This window comes from Sciurus carolinensis, unplaced genomic scaffold, assembly GCF_902686445.1.
Source record: "Sciurus carolinensis unplaced genomic scaffold, mSciCar1.2, whole genome shotgun sequence".
Lineage (NCBI taxonomy): Eukaryota > Metazoa > Chordata > Mammalia > Rodentia > Sciuridae > Sciurus > Sciurus carolinensis.
In genome coordinates, this window is record NW_025920170.1 from 590630 (window position 1) to 608769 (window position 18140).

At 52.9% G+C, this 18140-nt stretch overlaps 1 pseudogene; it reads right to left on the reverse strand.

Annotated features, from left to right (window-relative positions):
* LOC124974704 (non-histone chromosomal protein HMG-14-like) overlaps positions 1 to 14691 on the reverse strand; it is a 37231-nt pseudogene extending 22540 nt beyond the window's left edge.
* Positions 14692 to 18140: the final 3449 nt, after the last annotated feature.

An 18140-nucleotide genomic window follows, 5' to 3' on the forward strand; every position in this document is an offset into this window, starting at 1 on the left:
CAGAAGACAAACACAAACTCACACATACATTACAAATACAAGCCCATACAGAGACACACACAAATATACACACTCACATACAGACCCTTCTCACAGGAAGAACAGGTACACACGGACCAGCTAAGCACATGCATGTGCACAGGAGCACACAGACACACAAGCAAACACACTCTCCCAAGGGCTCCTGCTTTCCCATCTGATCCCTGGTCATGTCTGCAATTCTGTTGGCGAGTCCACCCAGTAGGAGCACCCAGCTCAGCCGGTCATTCCAGACACACCAGTGGGATTGCTGGATGCCTTCCTTTCACTCCACTGGACGTGGCTACACACTTGCTCCCAGAATCTAAACACACGTAACTGCCCTCTGCCTTTCCCTCACACCAGAACAAGCAAACACACCATGCTTACGCACACACACACATGCACACACAGCATGCACACATTCGCTCTGAGGACAGCCCAATCCAGTGGAGGACAAGTCTGGGCTTGCTTCTGGGCAGAGCAACTGAAATAGCAACTGAAAATTTGAAGAAGACCATAAAAAGAAGGTAAGAAAGTCATGCCTGAAAAGGAAAGGAGTTATTGGATAAAGCATGCAATTAAGTGCGACTATACAGAGCCAGAGGTCAGAGGCAACAGGGATTCCAAAACAGGGTGATGATAATTATGCCATAAAAATAATTAATATTTCTTTCATCATTCACAAAGGGGCCAGAAAAGATGATGGCAGCAGGCAGGTTTCCCGCAGGAGAAGTAAGGAAGCAGAGAAAGCCAGTGCTCGTCCTGCAGGGATTCTGAAGGCTCCTGCAGCACCCACCTCCAGGCACAAACAGGGCTGGGAACCCAGCAAGCAGCTCTCCAGAATGATTAGCAAACATGCCCCCCATGCAGGGCTCACATGAGGGATAAGGATCATGAGTGGGTTTGAGTTGAGAACTCATGTCCTACTGTAGGAAGGATTTCCACTATCCTATCCCATGAGACAGCACGTGCAGAGAAACACACCACACACACACACACACACGGGCATACACACAGGCAGACACAGGCACACATGCAGAGACACACACACACACATACAGATGCCCAAGAGACACACATCCTCACACACACACAAAGCAACACTCTGGAGCCAGGTTTCTGCAGCCCCAGCTCATCAAAACTCTGGGTGGAGGTAAGTCTTCCTAGGAAGAGAGATTTGCGTGCTGACAGGGGACAGTGGCAACTAAGAGGAGCTCACAGAATGCCATGTTAGCATTCTCTGACACAGAATCTCAGCTGATAAGCAGGGGTGTGTTTTTTCTTATTTCAAGATAGGTAAAAGTAGAAGGAGGTACACAGAGGTCACCTGTGGCAGGACTCCAGAAGGGGCTATGTGCATTGGACATGGACGGCACGGGGACACACAGATGCTGGAAGCAGGCATAGATGCTGCAGAGTTACATGGCCTGGTGGTGTGGCAGGACCAGTTCACTCCTGGGAGGAAAAAGACCCTGGTTGCGAGAACACAGTGGCATTCAAGGTGACTGGTCAACAAAGACAGAGGTGGAAAGCCAGCATCTCTCCATGGGGCCATGTAATTAACATGAAAAAATGGAAGATAATGAGACTAGGGATGAAAGTGTGCAAGGGTCTGTGGCCCCACAATGACAGGGACGTGGTCACCTTGAAAGAGGCTGGGGCAGATAAGGATTGGACCCAGTCAGTGCTGAAGGGCAGCAAGGCAGTTGCAGGTGTCTGTGGCTGCAGCATGGGTGGGGAAGCCCCTCCACCCTCTCCTGGTGGCAGAGGTGTGTGGTGCAGTCGCTGTGCTCCTAGAGGCCTGTCCTGTGAGCAAAGGGAAGAAGACAGTACCCAGCAGAGACCCTCACCAAGAGCGGAAGGGCTGCAGAAGGTCAGGGTCAGCCAGGGGAGCCTGTGTCCAGAGAAGAGATGAAGAGAGCCTCATCAGAAGGTGATGAATCTTTGATTTGGGTTTAATTTGTACACAAATGTGCCCTTTGCAAGATATTGATACTGATCAGAGCAGGAACTTGCTGGGAAAGTTGGAGGGATAGGAATGCCATTTTTGTCCCATCTGTTTGGCAATGGTGTCCAGGGACCTTGCCCTCACTGAAGGAGGGGCTGCTGGCCCATGGATCCCTGGCTGGAGCCACTGTGCTGACACAGAGAAGCATGAGCAGATGGAGTGCTTGAGGGGGGCGTTCTGTGTTTGGAGTCGCAGGCAAGGCTGGCTCCCACTGTAGTACTCCACACCCTGAGACCCTGGCCCCTCTCTCCATCCCTGACCCCTGGGCCTCAAGGCTCTGTCAGCAAAGAATGAGGCCCATCTGCCATAGGTATGCTTGACATCTCGAATCCAGGGCACAGCAGTCACAGAGCACAGTTGCACCCTGTCTGGGCCCACTGCCCATGAAGCACCAGGAGCAGCATGGCTGGAGAAACTGCTCTCTCAAAGAGGTCAATACCCACACAGGAACCACCCACGTGTGGGAACAGGAGTCACGTCCACATCTGGGTGCCACTCTTGTTCTCTGTCCACTGTGCCATTTTAAGTCATTGTTGATGTTTTTGTAGCTCCTGCTTCTTCCTTCCTAGCCACCCCTTCTTGTCCTCTTTTCAGATTGTAGCTCTCAGATCAAACCCTCTGAGCCTGAGCTCCCTTCCAAGGTTCATCCATTTCCAGGGTGAACCACTTTGCAAAACAATAGCACCCTAGGACCTGGTCCAGCACTCCACATGCCTGAGGCTCTCACTCCTCCTCAGAGCTGGCTCCCTCCTTGGGAGAAACTCTGAGCAGATCAGGGTGAATCTGAGGGGCGACCCTGTGGGCCCTCGATCTTGGGACATTTCTGGTCTCACATCTTGAAGTTTCCAAGGCTAATGTCCAACCAGTTTCCTTCTGAGCTGGTGTCACGTCTGAGGAACCCCACCACCTGGCAGGGGACCTGGGGAGATTTTCTTGCCAGGTGGTTGCCATGCCTCTAGCCCCAGCAGGGGTGAGGGTCTGCAGGGCCAGGCAGGGGTCCAGGCCTTAGGCTGGAGGGTTAGCATTAGACCCTGGGTAAAGTTCTGCTGTCTTCTGTGGCTACAGCAACAGGGGAATGAGAAGCAGCCAACGTGGGTGCTCACACAGGCAGGGGCAGAGGAGGGGCATGACACCAGGCCTCTGGGGGGCATTCTGCTGAAGACCTTCTCTACCACCTCTCCTCAGGGGATATGACTCTCGAGCATTGACTCGTACAGGCCTCCACTTCCTCTGAACAAATTCCTGTGCCTGTGCAGCCCCTCACGGACTCTACCCAGCTTCTGCCAGCTTGCGGGGCAGTGCTGGGGAGTGGGCACTGCAAGCCCCTGCATTTGTGGCGAGGACTCTCCCTGCAGTGCCAGCCCAGCCCCAGCCCTCGCAAGCTCGTCCTGTTGGACTAATGCCTCTACCACACATCAAGATGCAAAGCCAAGCCTCCACCCCCTGCCTAGAAAAACCTTATAGCAATAGGTGGAGCAGACAGTCCCTGCTGTCCAGAACCACCAAAATCAAGTGTCCACAGAGCACTCTTGCCAGCCAGGTCCCATAATTTCCTTCTTGTTCCCACACACGTGATCCACCAATATCCTGCTATCTGGTGTCCACATGCACTTATGGCAATGCGGTTAGAATTCCCCCCTTTTTTGGAAAAGCTCTATGGGTACAAGACCAAGAAAAATGTAAGAGTTAACTTGAGTTCAAATAAGTCAAGCAGGATGAAGCTTGCTGGTCCAGTAGACCAGGAAAACTTGGGTTTTAATTAATCAGGAAAAACTGACTGAAAGGTTTCCACAATTTGGAGATTACTCCAGAAATATCTGGGAAATTCCCTCCACTACGTGGCCCATTTGAACTCCACATTTACTCTGTAGTCTTCTGAGCCTGGAAGAGTTAAGTGTCGGTGTAAAAATTCCCAGCAACCTTGATTCTGTCAACTCTCACGTGCCAACCTGTGGCAAGCTACTGACTGGCATGTGGATGTGGGAAGGGCGTCTGTGCCCATGGAAGAGCTCCAGCAGATCCCTGACCTGGGGGAGACGCTGCTCCTGAGGAGACAGCCCAGAGCCAGCGCCTGGCAGAAGGGGCGGGACCCAAACAGCATCCCAACCCATAGCCTGTTGGAGAGGCATCAGGCTTTGTGTGAACAGAAACTTCCAGAGGGAGCAGAGTCTTGGTGTCCGACATCCTCACTCAAAGGGGGTGCCAGCAGCTGGTGAGATTTGAAGGTTTCCCCTCAGTGGAGGGAGTGCAGCCTAGCCTGCTGACAGAAGCTGAGGGTGCAGAGGTGGTCCCAGAGACCACACTGTAGTGGAGGTGACAGCGCCAGAGCTCAAGTGCCTGTGAAAGCCAGAGGATAATCTCCAGCTTGGGACTCCTGTGCATGTGCAGGGTGTGCATGTGTGCAGTGTGTGCGTGCAGTGTGTGTGCAGTGTGCATGCAGTATGTGCATGTGTGCAATGTGTGTGTGCAGTGTGTGCATGTGCAGTGTGTATGTGAGTGTGCGTGCAGTGTGCACGTGTATGCAGTGTGTGTGTGCGGTGTGTGAATGTGTGCAGTGTGTATGTGCAGTGTGCAGTGTGTGTAGTGTGCATGCAGTGAGCGTGTGTGTGCTGCATGTGTGCACGTGTGTAGGTCCTGAGGAAGTTGCTGCATACACACAGAGTGCATGAGGTCACCTGCACCATCGCCACCATGTCCACCTCCTCCTTGCACATCTGATGTGGCTGTGGTTTCATCAGCTGCTGCCATAGCAGAAGCTGTGCATTGGAGGTGGCCTCACACCTGCTTTCTTGCTACCACACATTCGATGGTTGTGTTCCAGACCGAGTTGGTGTTCACATGGATGCTCTTCATAGCAGATGACTGACTGCCTTCTAGCAGAGACGGGGTGGAATGTCACAGTGGTCAGGTGGGTGGTGACACACAGAAGTGTGTGGAATGTGAGGTGGGGGCTCAACACCCCTGTGAAGCCTGTATCGCACAGTGACAAATCAACTGCTCTGTTAGGGCCTGAACTCCCTAGGCCTCCTCTCCCTTGGTCTCCCAGGCCTGGTGTGGGAAGGCTTTTCCAGCTTCTGCTGAACACCACTGAGCCTCTGTGCCCTTCACTGGCTGATAGTCTAACCAAAGATTCATGGGCTTGAGAGGCCTGAGTGCAGAGGCAATTCCAAGGGTGCCTGCACTGGACACTCTCCACACCAGCAGGCAGTGCATCCCTTGCCCTCAGCTCTGCATGGTAAAGGCAGCCTGTTGTGCTGTTTGCCCTGAGCTCTGTGGTCTCTGTCTTCTGCAAGAGGACTCCATGCTGGGGCATTGGTGGCCCCTCCTCAGTCACCTGGTACCTGACACATGTGCTGCCAAGTGCCACGTGCTGTCACAGGGCTGTGGAGGAGCTGGTGGGAGAGAAACCACCAGGAGGTCCAGATGTCACTGCACCATGGAGCACCAGTAGCTCAGGCCTCCATGGCATCGCCCCCGCTCAGTCTCCACACCTCTGCCAGTCAGGTGTCACCTACACAACAACCCACCCACAAACCAGCCACTTAAGGATGTAATATTTCACCAGGCTGGCTGGTGGGCCCCTGCTGCCCTGCCTGGACCCCTGTGCAGCCCCTCTTCCTGGGTCTAGAGGCCGCTGCCTGGTGCCGGCTGTCAGCTGAGCTTCTTTGTCATTTGGCTCAGCCCCCAGTGGCCCAGTCCAGTTTTGGAGTAGTGCCCTAGGGCCACACACCCAGGGCACAGAGGTGGTGACATAGAGCTGCAATGTCACTGCCTGAGATTCAACTGGTCAAAGGAGGTCAAGGCCAGCCAACATGCTGAGGCAGGACAGACCCTGCCTCCCAAAAGCAAGACCTGGCTTTACGAAGGGGCAGTCAGCCCTAGGGACGAATGTAGCTCAGTCTCCTCTCTGAACTCTGATCGAGTTCACACCTCCCTGAGGTCCAATCATACTCCAAGGGGAGAGTGGGTCTGTGACACAGAGGTGGAGGACCTTCCAGAGTGGCTGGGAGCAACCCAGAGGCCTCTTTCAGGAGCAGGGCCCCGGGAAACCAGTGCGCTATGGGCATAGAAGACATTGGTTCTGGGTCCAGGACGTGGTGGGGCTGGGCTAGGGCCACACTGTGTGCATTTGCATGGGGAAGAAGAACCCTGTGGAAGGGCCTGCAGACATGGGAGCGAGAAGGCAGTAAGGTGTGTGCACTCCAGGAGCAGGGAGAGCCTGCCTGGGGCTCTGTGTTCAGTGACTGACAGGCCCCACAGGGCCCCACCATCCCCACCACCGAGACACTGTGCTTTGGGAGGGTGGAGATCCAGCACAGGACCTGGGGCAATGTCAGAGCTGCCAGGGACACAGGGAGGAGGGAGCACTGGCCACTCGGTGGTCATATGCCCTGTGGACAGTGGAGAGGCCCCTGCGGAGCCCAGGGAGCTTCCCCTGCCCTCCAGCCCTTCTCTTCACAGAGGTCTGTGGGCAGAGCTCTTCTTACTCCTACTGGCTGGAGTACCTTCTCTGATCCAGTCCTCTGGTTGCTCCATCAGACACCACTGGAAGGGGCGCCTGAGCCCAGGTTTGCCTCTGGATCCCTCTAGCAATGCAAGGTGGATCCCCAGAGGGCACTGCAGCATGGCATGTCAGGAAGTTCAGGCTCCGCCTGAGGGTCAGGTCTCAGGGCTCAGGAGGGAGCGACTTCCTGCTGAGCAGAGCCCTGCCAAGCCCCGTCCATGACAGTTCACGCCTTCATGTTCCCACTTCCATTGGGCTGGCCTCAAGCCGCCATCTTTCACTCTCCCCAGGAAGTTGCCTCCTGTCTCTTCTCTTGGGCTGCAGCCTCCTAGTGTCCCCTCATCTGCTGCACAGCAGCCCCAGCTGCCTCCTCCAAGAGGAGGACCTGACCACAGCCACTTGCCCTCCAGCTGTAATGGTCTCCCCCTCAAAACACAAGCAGCATAAACACAAGAGTGGACCCCAGGAAGTGACTGCTGTGTGGCTTTGCGAGGTGAGAGTGATGCCATGCCTGTGACGGTGGGGTCATCCAGGTGTGGAGACGCCCCAGTATGGCCTGTCACAGTGACCGCCATGTCCTTTGCTTTTTCCTCCTCTGCTGGCCTCCACAATAGGGAGCTCATCTCGGCTCCTCGCAGCCTGAGGCGAAGTTCGAGTGCTCAGGCTGAGTCATGAGCAGCTGGGAGCAAGGGCCAGGGGGAGAGGCGGGCTGAGTGGAGGCTGCAGGGCCTGGCCGAGGAGGGCAGGTGGTGGGTGTGCAGGTGCAACCAGAGGCTGAGCCATGCCCTGGGGCCAGGGCAGACCTGTGGACCATAACTGCCCACGGCCAGAAGGCAGCTGGCCTGGGGCAGGCAAGCCATCACAGCACAGGAGCTCACAGTGGGCTGGGAACAAACTCCCTTTGAAAAACAGGCTGCTTCTGAGGGTCAAGATGAACAGGCCCAGAACAGGACCTTGGATGGACAAGAGGACTGCAGGAAACAGCTACATAGCCATAGAGACACCAAGGAGACCCGACTTGGGGTCAGAGCTGCCCCTCCACCCTGAGTCACCAAGGCCATGATCGCTGTTGCTGTTTCCTCTGCTAAAATCAAGGGGCATTCTGGAGGCACAAGGCCACCTTATTTCAGAGAGTTTATTCTCTTGTACCAGTTGAAAACTTCTGTCTGTAGAATAATTAGTAAAGGAGTAAAAAATAGAAAAGTGGTTAAGGCTGTAGCCCACAGGAGACGCCCCATCCGTGGGCAATGGGATTGCTGTGAGGGCTGAGGAGGTAATAGGGGTTGGGAAGCACCTGTCTCCTCCCATCCTTGTGGTCACTGCTGACCAAGTCAAGGAGGAAGCACTCAGGATGGACTGGTCCCAGAGCGAATAAAGATGGGGTCTGGCAGGCAGCAGAACACTGAGGTCTGGAAGGCCAGCAGTGCCCTGGGACAAGAGTCCTCCCCTGCCACCTGCCACCTGCTGCCCTGGGACCCTCTCAGAAGCAGGTTCTCCTGGTCTCTTTCTGTACCCCTCCTGGGTTCCCTGACCCAATGGTGGACTGGCCAGCAGTAGAAGGTGGTGGGCAGAGCCCAGGCTCCAGTGGTTGAGTGGTTCCCACATTGTTATAGGAAAGGGAAGAGGGACAGATGGCTTTCCAATGTATCCAGGACTGTACTTAGAGAGCAGCAGGCCAGCCTCACGCCTGCCACAGATTCAGCCAGTTGGACACCTGCAAGGGACAGTGTGCAACACCCGGCCACAGACCCCACAGCAGGTGGCAAGTGCACTGCTGGCTACCCTTCCTGACCAGGATCTTCAGTGAAAGGAGAACCCAGCAGAGGTGGCGGAGCTACACAGCCACACAGGCAAAGACCCAGGTCTCATCGAGCATGAAGAACAGGGTTCAGAGGAACAGCACCCTCTGTGGAAGGCTGAAGAAAACTGAAAGCATTTCATTCATGTTTTCAGTGAGAATGCTCAGAACACAGGCTGCGAGGAACCAAGAGAGGGGATGGGGTAAAGAGGAAGACTGCCCAGAAGACACCTAGGTAAGGACTGGCAGGGAAGGAAGATGGGACACAGGAGGATTCAGAGAAACCACAAAGCAAGCTGGGGACTGAGGTCTTCACAGAAGCAAGCAGAGCCCACTGGCAGTAGGAAAGCTCACTGCAGACTTGGGATCCCTTCCTGGGGCCTGCTGAAGGCCAGGGCAATTCAGAGAGAAGCTCTGTTAGACACGTGAAGAGCAGAAAGTACAGAGAGCTCCCATAGTGACCAGAAGCTCTTTGAGACTCACACAGCATGGGGAGGCTCTCCAGCAGGTGCTGGAGCATTCAGGGTAAACTGCATGTCAGTTGAAACAGAGGGTCCCCAGACTGTCACTGAGGCACATGAACCAAAGCCTGAGACGTGTGGATTCAGCTCTGAGGTGAGTGTGGGTGCAGCCTTTGGTGCAGGGCCCTGTGCCAGAAACAAAGCATTCAGAAAGACAGCAAGGCCTTTCTAAACAGGCACGAAGTGGCACCATGAACCCACAGGACTTGAGTGGAGGACACAGCAGGTGTGCTCCTGGCATAGATGTGCAACCGTACACGCAGTTTCACCACTGACGGAAAAGCTTCCCCGACACCAAGGAACCAAGGAACTGCTGTAAAGCCCCAGACCTCAATTGACATGTTCTAGAGCATTTCCGGTGAGGAAGGACAGTCTTCCCTGGTCTTGCAGCAGTGAGGGCTAGTCCTGATGTTGGCAGAGAACTCCAGCAGAGCTCAGAACTTAGAAACACCAAGTTCGGCCACGAGAGAAACTAGACTTCAAATTTACACATTTCAAGTCCTAGAGTGAAAATTCATATGCATTTAGCGATAGAGAAAGGCCAGAAGAATGTCGAGGAGTACTAGTGAGCCATGGCTGGAAATTCCAGTGGAGATGGACAGGAACCAAACTTTACCAGGGCTGTGTGTGGTGGCACATGCCTGCAATTCCAGCAACTTGGGAGACTGAGACAAGAGGATTGCAAGTTCAGGGAGACCCTGCCTCAAAATCAAAGGGCTTGGGATGTGGTTCAGTGGTAGAGCACCCCCGGGTTCAATCCTGGTACCCAAAACCACCAAACTTCACAAGGGACCTGTGTTCCAGATAGAGAATCAGGGGCCAGTGCTTCCCTAGCTTTGTGGGCACCTTGCAAAGAGCAAAGTCAGCATGTGACACTCATTCCTGCCACCCATCCTTATCTGGAACCCGAGGAGCTGGAAAGAAGAGCCACAACTATTGTTATTTTCAACAGGAAGATTTTCTCCTCTGCCCCTCTCTCAAACAGCAAATCACAAAGAGCCAAGAAATGTGAATTGTGGTGACAAGGTAGACATTCAGCAGCAAAATAGTACTATTATGAATATAATAAATTACTATACATCAGCAATAATTAAAAAGCTGTTCAGAATAACCACATGACATAAAAATAAAAGTCAATAAACATGATGAAAAATACCCATTAGCCAGCAATATGTTTACTGAGGAAACAAATGAAATAAAAGCACATTCTATTCCTAGATGAACAATCTGACATATACTGTAAGGATGTCAGTTCACCCCAAATTGACTAGCAAACCAAACGAAATGCACACAAACACACACAAAAATCTTCCTGCATAGTTTTGTGAACTTCATTAATGTATATGAAGCAGGATGTGGAAGTTCACATGAGTAAGGAAACAGGAAGGCTGATTCAGTCCCAGAGACAAGGCAGAGTTCAACAAAGCAGGCAAAGATAGAACCAAAACGTGCTGCCCTTTAGTATAAGGCCATATGCACCTTAAATCAGTGGAGACAGACTGAACCAGAATAACTGTTCAACTGTAAACAGATAAATACATTGGACACAAATATATATAGACTCCAGATGAATTACTACAACAGCAAAGTCATAAGAAACTAAGGAAAGAATATTTTATACATACATATCTTGTGTGCAGACAGATTTCTGTAAACATGATATCAACCTAGAAACACTAAGGAAAAATTTGATGGTTTTGGCAACCTAAAATTTTCCTACCATTTTCATGTTAAAAAATAGGAGAAAATGATAAATTGGGGAAAATACTTAAAACATGCAGTATCCAAAGGCTGTTAATCTTCTCAATATGTAAAGAGTACTTGCAAATAAATAGAAAAAAGGTATCTCCATGGATGAAAGGACTATGGATACAAATAGGCAATTCAGAAAAGATTAATAAGTAGCCCATCACCATATGAGAACTGTTCAACCTCACCAGCTGCTAAGAGAACACAAACTAAACCTGGCGCCATTCTTTAAATGGTCAAAAAAACAGATTTTCAGAAACAAAACAAAATAAAAAACACTCAGGTTGTCAGCTGTTGCTAGGAATTAAGCATCATTTCCATACCTCTCTGATGAGTGTGTCCTTTTGTGTGAAATCTCAGAAGAGCTGATCTTTCATGTCTCAGGCATGTCCTAGACCTTTACCTCCTTTGGATCAGCAATTATAACTCCTGATTTTTTCCTGAGGAAACAATCAAACAGACACACACTAAGATTTGGACCACCAAGAATGTGAATTGTATGTTTTAAAATCAAACATGGGGAAAACAATGGAGTGTTCATCGAGACAGCGGTTTTAAGTGAGCTGATTTAAAAGTAGTGACTACGTATATGTATAAATCCAAAGTCCCTATAGTAAAGCATCTAATGACATGGGGACATGCTCATGGCATAATGCTAAGTGAAAAAGGCAGGACTCAAATTCACAGATGTTGTGATCTCCATGTCATCTTGTAAAAATGAACTTTGTCTTAGAGCCACACTGAACTTCCTCTTTCAAGTAAAGTAGTGATTTCTAACATGGTATGAACAAAGAACATAACAGAGGCCACACAGAAGCATCCAGACCAGGGACAGTCTGAGAGGTGGCTCGACTTGAGAGCCAAGTGCAGAGGAAGCTTTCCCCTCCCAGCTGAACTTGTGTGGTGTTGGGCACCTGGGCCTCCACCTGTCTGTTCACCTGTATCTGCTAAAACTCACTCTTCAGAATGAAGCCTGAGATCCTGCCTAGCAAAGCAGCCCACAGAGGGCGGTCACCAAGTGTCAGGTGGGATATGGTTTGATGACAGCTGAATAGTGTTAAGATGCATAGGCACAGAGGGGGAACCCACGTAGAGGGGAGGTGTCAGGGCAGTGGGGCCACAGGAGTCCTAGTGTCCATGGGCCTGCAGGAGTATCAGGGAGGAGCAGAGCACCTGCCAGATTGCTAGGCCCCTCCACTGAGCCAGCCAGAGCCCAAGGTGGCATCCAAATGGCTTCTGCTGAGTTGAGGCTGAGATCCTACACTGAGTCCCCCTGGCATATCCCAGTGTGGGTGAACACAGGTCTCTCCACCTTCCCTGGGAGAGAGCTCACATGTTCACAAGTGGGAGTGATTGTGTGGCTATTGTTCTCCAGCAGTGAGGTCAGTGCCAATTTCCCCGGCACCACCGGGATCTGGCAGGGTACCTCCTCAGTCCATCACTGTGCATCCATCATTTCTGATATCAGTACAAACTCAGCATTTTCCACAGGCCCAGCCTCTTCTTTCACCCATGCAGAGGGTGCAGGTCAGGACTCTGGAGGACAGGCTCCCTGCGCCAGCGTGAGGCATGCTCTGTGCCTCCCTGAACGGCAGTTCTGGGGCTCTGTGTTCTTGGCAGGGCTGGTCTTCTCTGGGCAGGAGGGCTGGCCAACCCTCCTCATTTATTCTTCACCTGCCCATCTGAGCTCCCATTTCCCACCTGGCCCCATCTGGGACCAGATCAGGCCTGCCATAGGTCCAGGTCCAGCAGAGAGGGGAGCAACCCTGCCAAAGGCAGCTAGCAGTCAGTAGGGATTCCCAGGGCCAGCACCAGGGATGGCCTTGGACTGCTTTAAGCCTCCATTAACAGAGACCCTCCAGACAGGGCCCCAGGGCCCCAGCACCCCTAGTGTACTTCTGTGGGCTTGGGTCCCAGGCTTCGTGCTCCAGGGAGCACCTGGACAGCATGCCCAGTGTGGAACAGAGCAGGGTGGAACTGGGGCACATTAGACATTTTCAGTTGGCCACCTACATCCCGTGGGCACTATCCCTCCCATTCCCAACCGATACCCACCATCCACTTTCTTCGGTTTGCTTCCCATCCTCTTTAAAGCTCTATAAGCTTTAGAGCATCACCACACAGGGAAAGGCTTCCTGCAAGTGGATTAAACAGGAGTAAATCTGGAAGCCAGGTGCCTGTGCCCCTGCACAGGTGTGACCTGCTTCTCTCTCTTCCCTATGTCTGCCTCCCATGGTCCATCAGTGGGCACCTTGTCCAGAAAGTGGTTTGCAGTCTCACACCTTCTCCCTGGAAGGAGAGAGCTGCTTCTTGCAAACTGAGTGGGGTGTGGTGGCTGAGGACTCAAAGCCAAGTACCAGCTGAGGACACATGGGCCAAGAGCAGCCACAGGCAGCCAGAGTCCTACAGGGCTCCCTGACTCAGGCGAGAAGGAAGCCCAGGAAATCTGCTGTTGCTCAACAGAGTGTGGAGGCTCCGTGGGGCGGCACATCCAGGGCCTTGGAGCTGAAACCACAGGCCTCTCTTGCAAAGCTATCTCAAGGATTATTTTATGTGAATACTTTATTCTTTTTGCTTGCAAGGGAATCAACACTATGTAAGCTTGAGGCCTTCCCAAACACTTCTCTCCACTCACTATACAATTCTAGCAACAGTTACACAAACACAGATCCAGGCCCAGGCAACACTCTGAGCCCTGCCTGGTACAGACACCCTTTCCTCACTGGCTCTAGGTACTCTGTGCTCTTCAAGACACAGGAGTGGCAGGGTATGGCTCAGTGCCCAGTGCCTTGAACTGCAGTTTGCTTTCTATGACATGCAGTCAGCAAGCCACATTCCTCCTAGGGCACGGGGAAGTGCTGGCTGGGTCCTGGTGCTGACAGGCACACACTGTGATGCTTCTCTACCCTCATCTTCCTCAGGAGGAAGGTGGGTGGTGGCTGGGCTCCCTACTCTTCTGGTGGCTAAAGAGTTTCCCTCCCCATCCTGCAGCAAGAGATGAAAGCAAGTAAGCAGGGGCCTTATGATGGCCACTCAGCTCAGGAGTTCCAAGGAAAAAGGTCCTTGAAACAGGTCGGCCTCCACAGCCAGCAGGGAACCCTGGTCAACCTGTGACTGGCTTCCCAACCCATGACACACATTTGCTGTGTCCTCTGTGCTTCTCTTCAGTCTGAAGGAAACAAGAGCTCACGGAGGAATTGCTAACAGAGGCCGAGCACACAGAGGCTTTGCTCAGAGAGGCCGTTCTCACAGAGGTTGAGCTCACAGAGGCCGATCTCACAGTCTGTGCTAACAGAGGACTTGCTCACAGACAACAAGCTCAAGAGAACTTGCTCACAGAGACTGTGCTCACAAAGGCCTTGCTCACAGAGGAGGTGCACATAGAGCCCTCCCTCAAATAGGCCGAGGTCACAGGCGTCAGGCACACAGAGGCTGATATCACAGGGACTGGGCTCACAGAGGCCTTGCTCACAGAGGCCATGCTCACAAAAAACTTTGTCAGGGAGGCTGTGCTCACAGAGACCTTGCTCACAGAGGCCAAGCTCACAGAAACCAAACTCACAGAGGGCGAGTTCACAGAGGCCATGCTCATAGAGGCTGTGCTAAAGAAGAACTTGCTCACAGAGGCCTCGCTCACATAAGACTAGCTCACAGAGGACTTGCTCACAGAGGCCTTGCTCACAGAGGCCTTGTTCACAGAGTACATACTCACAGAGTCCATGCTCACAGAGAATGTGCTCATAGAGGCCTTGCTCACAGAGGCAATACTCGCAGAGGCCTTTGTCACAGAGACCTTGCTCAGAGAGGCTGTGCTCACAGAGGCCTTGCTCACAGAGTCCACACTAACAGAGACCAAGCTCAGAGAGGATGAGCTCACAGAGGCCTTTCTCACAGAGACTGTGATCACAGAGTTCATTCTCACACACTCCAAGCTCACAGAGGCCATGTTCACAGAGGCCTTGATCATAGAGGCCTAGCTTACAGAGGCTGTGCTCACAGAGGACATACTCAGAGTGCTCACGGAGACATTGCTCACAGAGGGATTGTTCACAGAGGGCTTATTCACAGAGTCAGAGCTCACAGAGGCCATGCTCTCAGAGGCTGAACTCACAGAGGACTAGCTCACAGAGGCTGTGCTCTCAGAGGCCGAGCTCACAGAGGACTAGCTCACAGAGGCCTGGCTCACTGAGACTGAGCTCAGAGAGCCTGAGATCACAGAGGCTGACCTAAGAGAGGATGAGCTCATAGAGGCCTTGCTCACACAGGCCATGTCTCAGGCCAAGCTCAGAAAGGATGAACTCACATATTCCATGCTCACAGACACCTTGCTCAGAGAAGACTTGCTCACAGATGCTGTGCTCACAGAGGCCTTGCTCACAGACGATGTGCTCACAGAAGCCTTGCTCAGAGATGCCGTGCTAATGGAGACCTTGTTCACAGGGTCCGTGCCCTCAGGGGCTGTGCTCACAGAGGTCGTGTTCATGGAGACCTTGCTAACAGAGTATGTGCTCACAGAGGCCGAGCTCATAGAGTCTCACCTCACAGAGGCCGTGCTCACAGATGCCTGCTAACAGAGGGCTTGTTCACGGAGGGCTTACTCACAGAGGCTATGCTCACAGAGGCCGGGTTCACAGAGACCTTTCTCACAGTCTGTGCTCACAGGGGCCGAGCTCATAGTCTCTCCTCACAGAGGCCATGCTCAAGGAGGCCTGCTCATAGAGAGCTTGCTCACAGAGGGATTACTCACAAAGGCCATACTCACAGAGGCCAAGTTCACAGAGAACGAGATCGCAAAGGCCTTGCTCAAGAGCCTTGCTCACAGAGACTTTTCAGAATCTGAACTCACAGAGGCTGAGCTCAGAGAGGACTAGCTCACAGAAGCCTTGCTAACATTGGCCTTGCTCACAGAGGCCATGTTCACAGAATCAGAGCTCACAGAGCTGTGCTCACAGAAGCTGTACTTTCAGAGGCCTAGCTAAGAGGCCTTGCTCACAGAGGCCTTGCTCACAGATGCTGTACTCATAGAAGCCGTGCTTACAGAGGCCGAGCTCACAGAGACCAAACTCAGAGAGGATGAACTCACAGAGGCCTTGCTCACAAAGACCTAGCTCACAGAGGCCGTGCTCAAAGAAAGTGAACTCACAGAGCAGGAGCTCAGAGAGGCCATGCTCATAGAGGGTGTGCTCAAGGAGAACTTGCTCACAGAGGTCTTGCTCAAAAAAGACTAGCTCAGAGATGCCTTGCTCACATAGACCTTGTTAACATAGGCCTTGCTCACAGAGTCCATACTCACAGAGTCAGAGCACACAGAAGCCATGCTCAGAGTCCAAGATCACAGAGGATGTGCTCACAGAGGCCTTGCTCACAGAGGCCATGCTCACAGAGGCCATGCTCACAGAGGCCTTTCTCACAGAGACCTTGCTCAGAGAGGCTGTGCTCACAGAGGCCTTGTTCAAAGCGTCCATGCTCACAGAGGCCAAGCTCAGAGAGGACGAGCTCACAGAGGCTTGCTCACAGAAGCCGCGCTCTCAGAGGCCACGCTCACAAAGGACTAGATCATAGAAGCCTTAATCACGGAGGCTGTACTCACAGAGACCTTGCTTACATAGGTCTTGCTCAAAGAGGCCATGCTCACAGAGGCCTTGCTCACAGACGATGTGCTCACAGAAGCCTTGCTCACAGAGGCCATGTTCACAGAGGCCTTGGTCACAGTGGCCGAGCTCAGAGAGGATGAGCTCACAGAGGCCTTGCTCACAGAGGCCTTGTCTCAGGCCGAGCTCAAAAAGGATTAGCTCACAGATTCCATGCTCACAGACACCTTGCTCCCAGAGCCCATGTTCACAGTTGCTGTGCTTACAGAGTCCATCCTCACAGAGGACATGCTCACAGAGCCTAGCTTGTGATCACAAGGCCTAGCTCACAGAGGACTAGCTCAGAGGGTTTGCTCTCATTTGCGGTGCTCACAAAGGCCTTGCTCACAGAGTCTGTGCTCACAGATTCCGTGCTTACAGAGGCCGTGCTCGCAGAGGCCTTTCTCACAGAGACCTTCCTCAGAAAGGACAAGCTCACAGAGTCTGAGCTCACAGAGGCTATGCTCACAGAGGCCTTCCTAAAACACAGAGACCTTGATCTCAGAGCCCATGCTCACAGTTGCCATGCTCGCAGAGGCCATCCTCACAGAGGTCTTCCTCACAGAGGCTGAGCTCACTGAGGCCAAATTCACAGAGACTGTGCTCACAGAGGCTATTCTCACAGAGGCAGAGCTCACAGTGGCGGTGCTCACAGAGGCTGGGCTGGCAGAGGCCGAGCTCACAGAGGCCAAGCTCACAGAGGCCAAGCTCACAGAGACCATGCAGAGGGGTCGGGAGCCTCAGTGAGGGCACGTGGGCCTCAGTGAGGTAGCTGTGGTCACTGCCAGTGAGATTGGCTCCCTGGGGTGGTACAGTCCCCTGGCCATGTGGTCCCTGCAGCAATGGCTCCCTCCTCCTGCTAAGGGTCCCATTTATCCCTGGACATAGGGCTCAGCAGGAAGGCTGTCTCCTCCATCTGCACCAGATGTTCAATCTACATTCAAATACTATCCAGCCCCTCCCACCAAGTTTGCTGCCCATCTCTGGCACAAGCTACTGTTTTGGAAAGACATGGAAGGGCATTCCCCAAGATGGCAGGGTGAGAGCCAGGCAGTGACCAGTGTTCACAGAGACCCAGCCTCCAAATGCTCCCTGAACCCTGCGGCACTTTGACCTTTACAGCATTCAAGGGCACAGGCTCAGCCACTGTTTAATAGCATCTGAAGTTTCAGGGGCCTTTCTGGTGTCGCTTGCAGAAAGAACTTGTTATCTAGTCTGCAGCTCCCAAAATCCCCAGCCTAGCGCCCTGCACCTAAAGCAGTGGTCCCTGGGGGTGTAGCTGGTGTCTGAGTGAAATACCCCAAAAGTCCTTCCAACCTCCCAAGAAATACAACCAGGTGGCTCTGCATAAGCAATCCTCAGTGGCCATGGGCATGCACGTTCACACTGCTGGGGCTGAGCAGTGTGCTGTCTGCATGATGCAGTTGAACTGAACCTTGACCTGAGTGCAAGAGGAAGATGACCACAGGGTCTGAGGAGTCACATCTGAGCTGACAGCACACAATGCTTGTGACACACTGGGAGTTCTGGTGTCTAACCAAAGACCAGGAAGTCCTCTTCCCTGTTCCCTGCCCTGGCAGGGCCCGGCACGTGGGCCTCAGTGAGGTAGCTGTGGTCACTGCCAGTGAGATTGGCTCCCTGGGTGTGGTACAGTCCCCTGGCCATGTGGTCCCTGCAGCAATGGCTCCCTCCTCCTGCTAAGGGTCCCATTTATCCCCGGACATAGGGCTCAGCAGGAAGGCTGTCTCCTCCATCTGCACCAGATGTTCAATCTACATTCAAATACTATCCAGCCCCTCCCACCAAGTTTGCTGCCCATCTCTGGCACAAGCTACTGTTTTCTGACCACTGAGGGTTTCCTGCCCACCCTCCTTCCATCTCATCTCCACACAGGGACTGGAAATTGTCC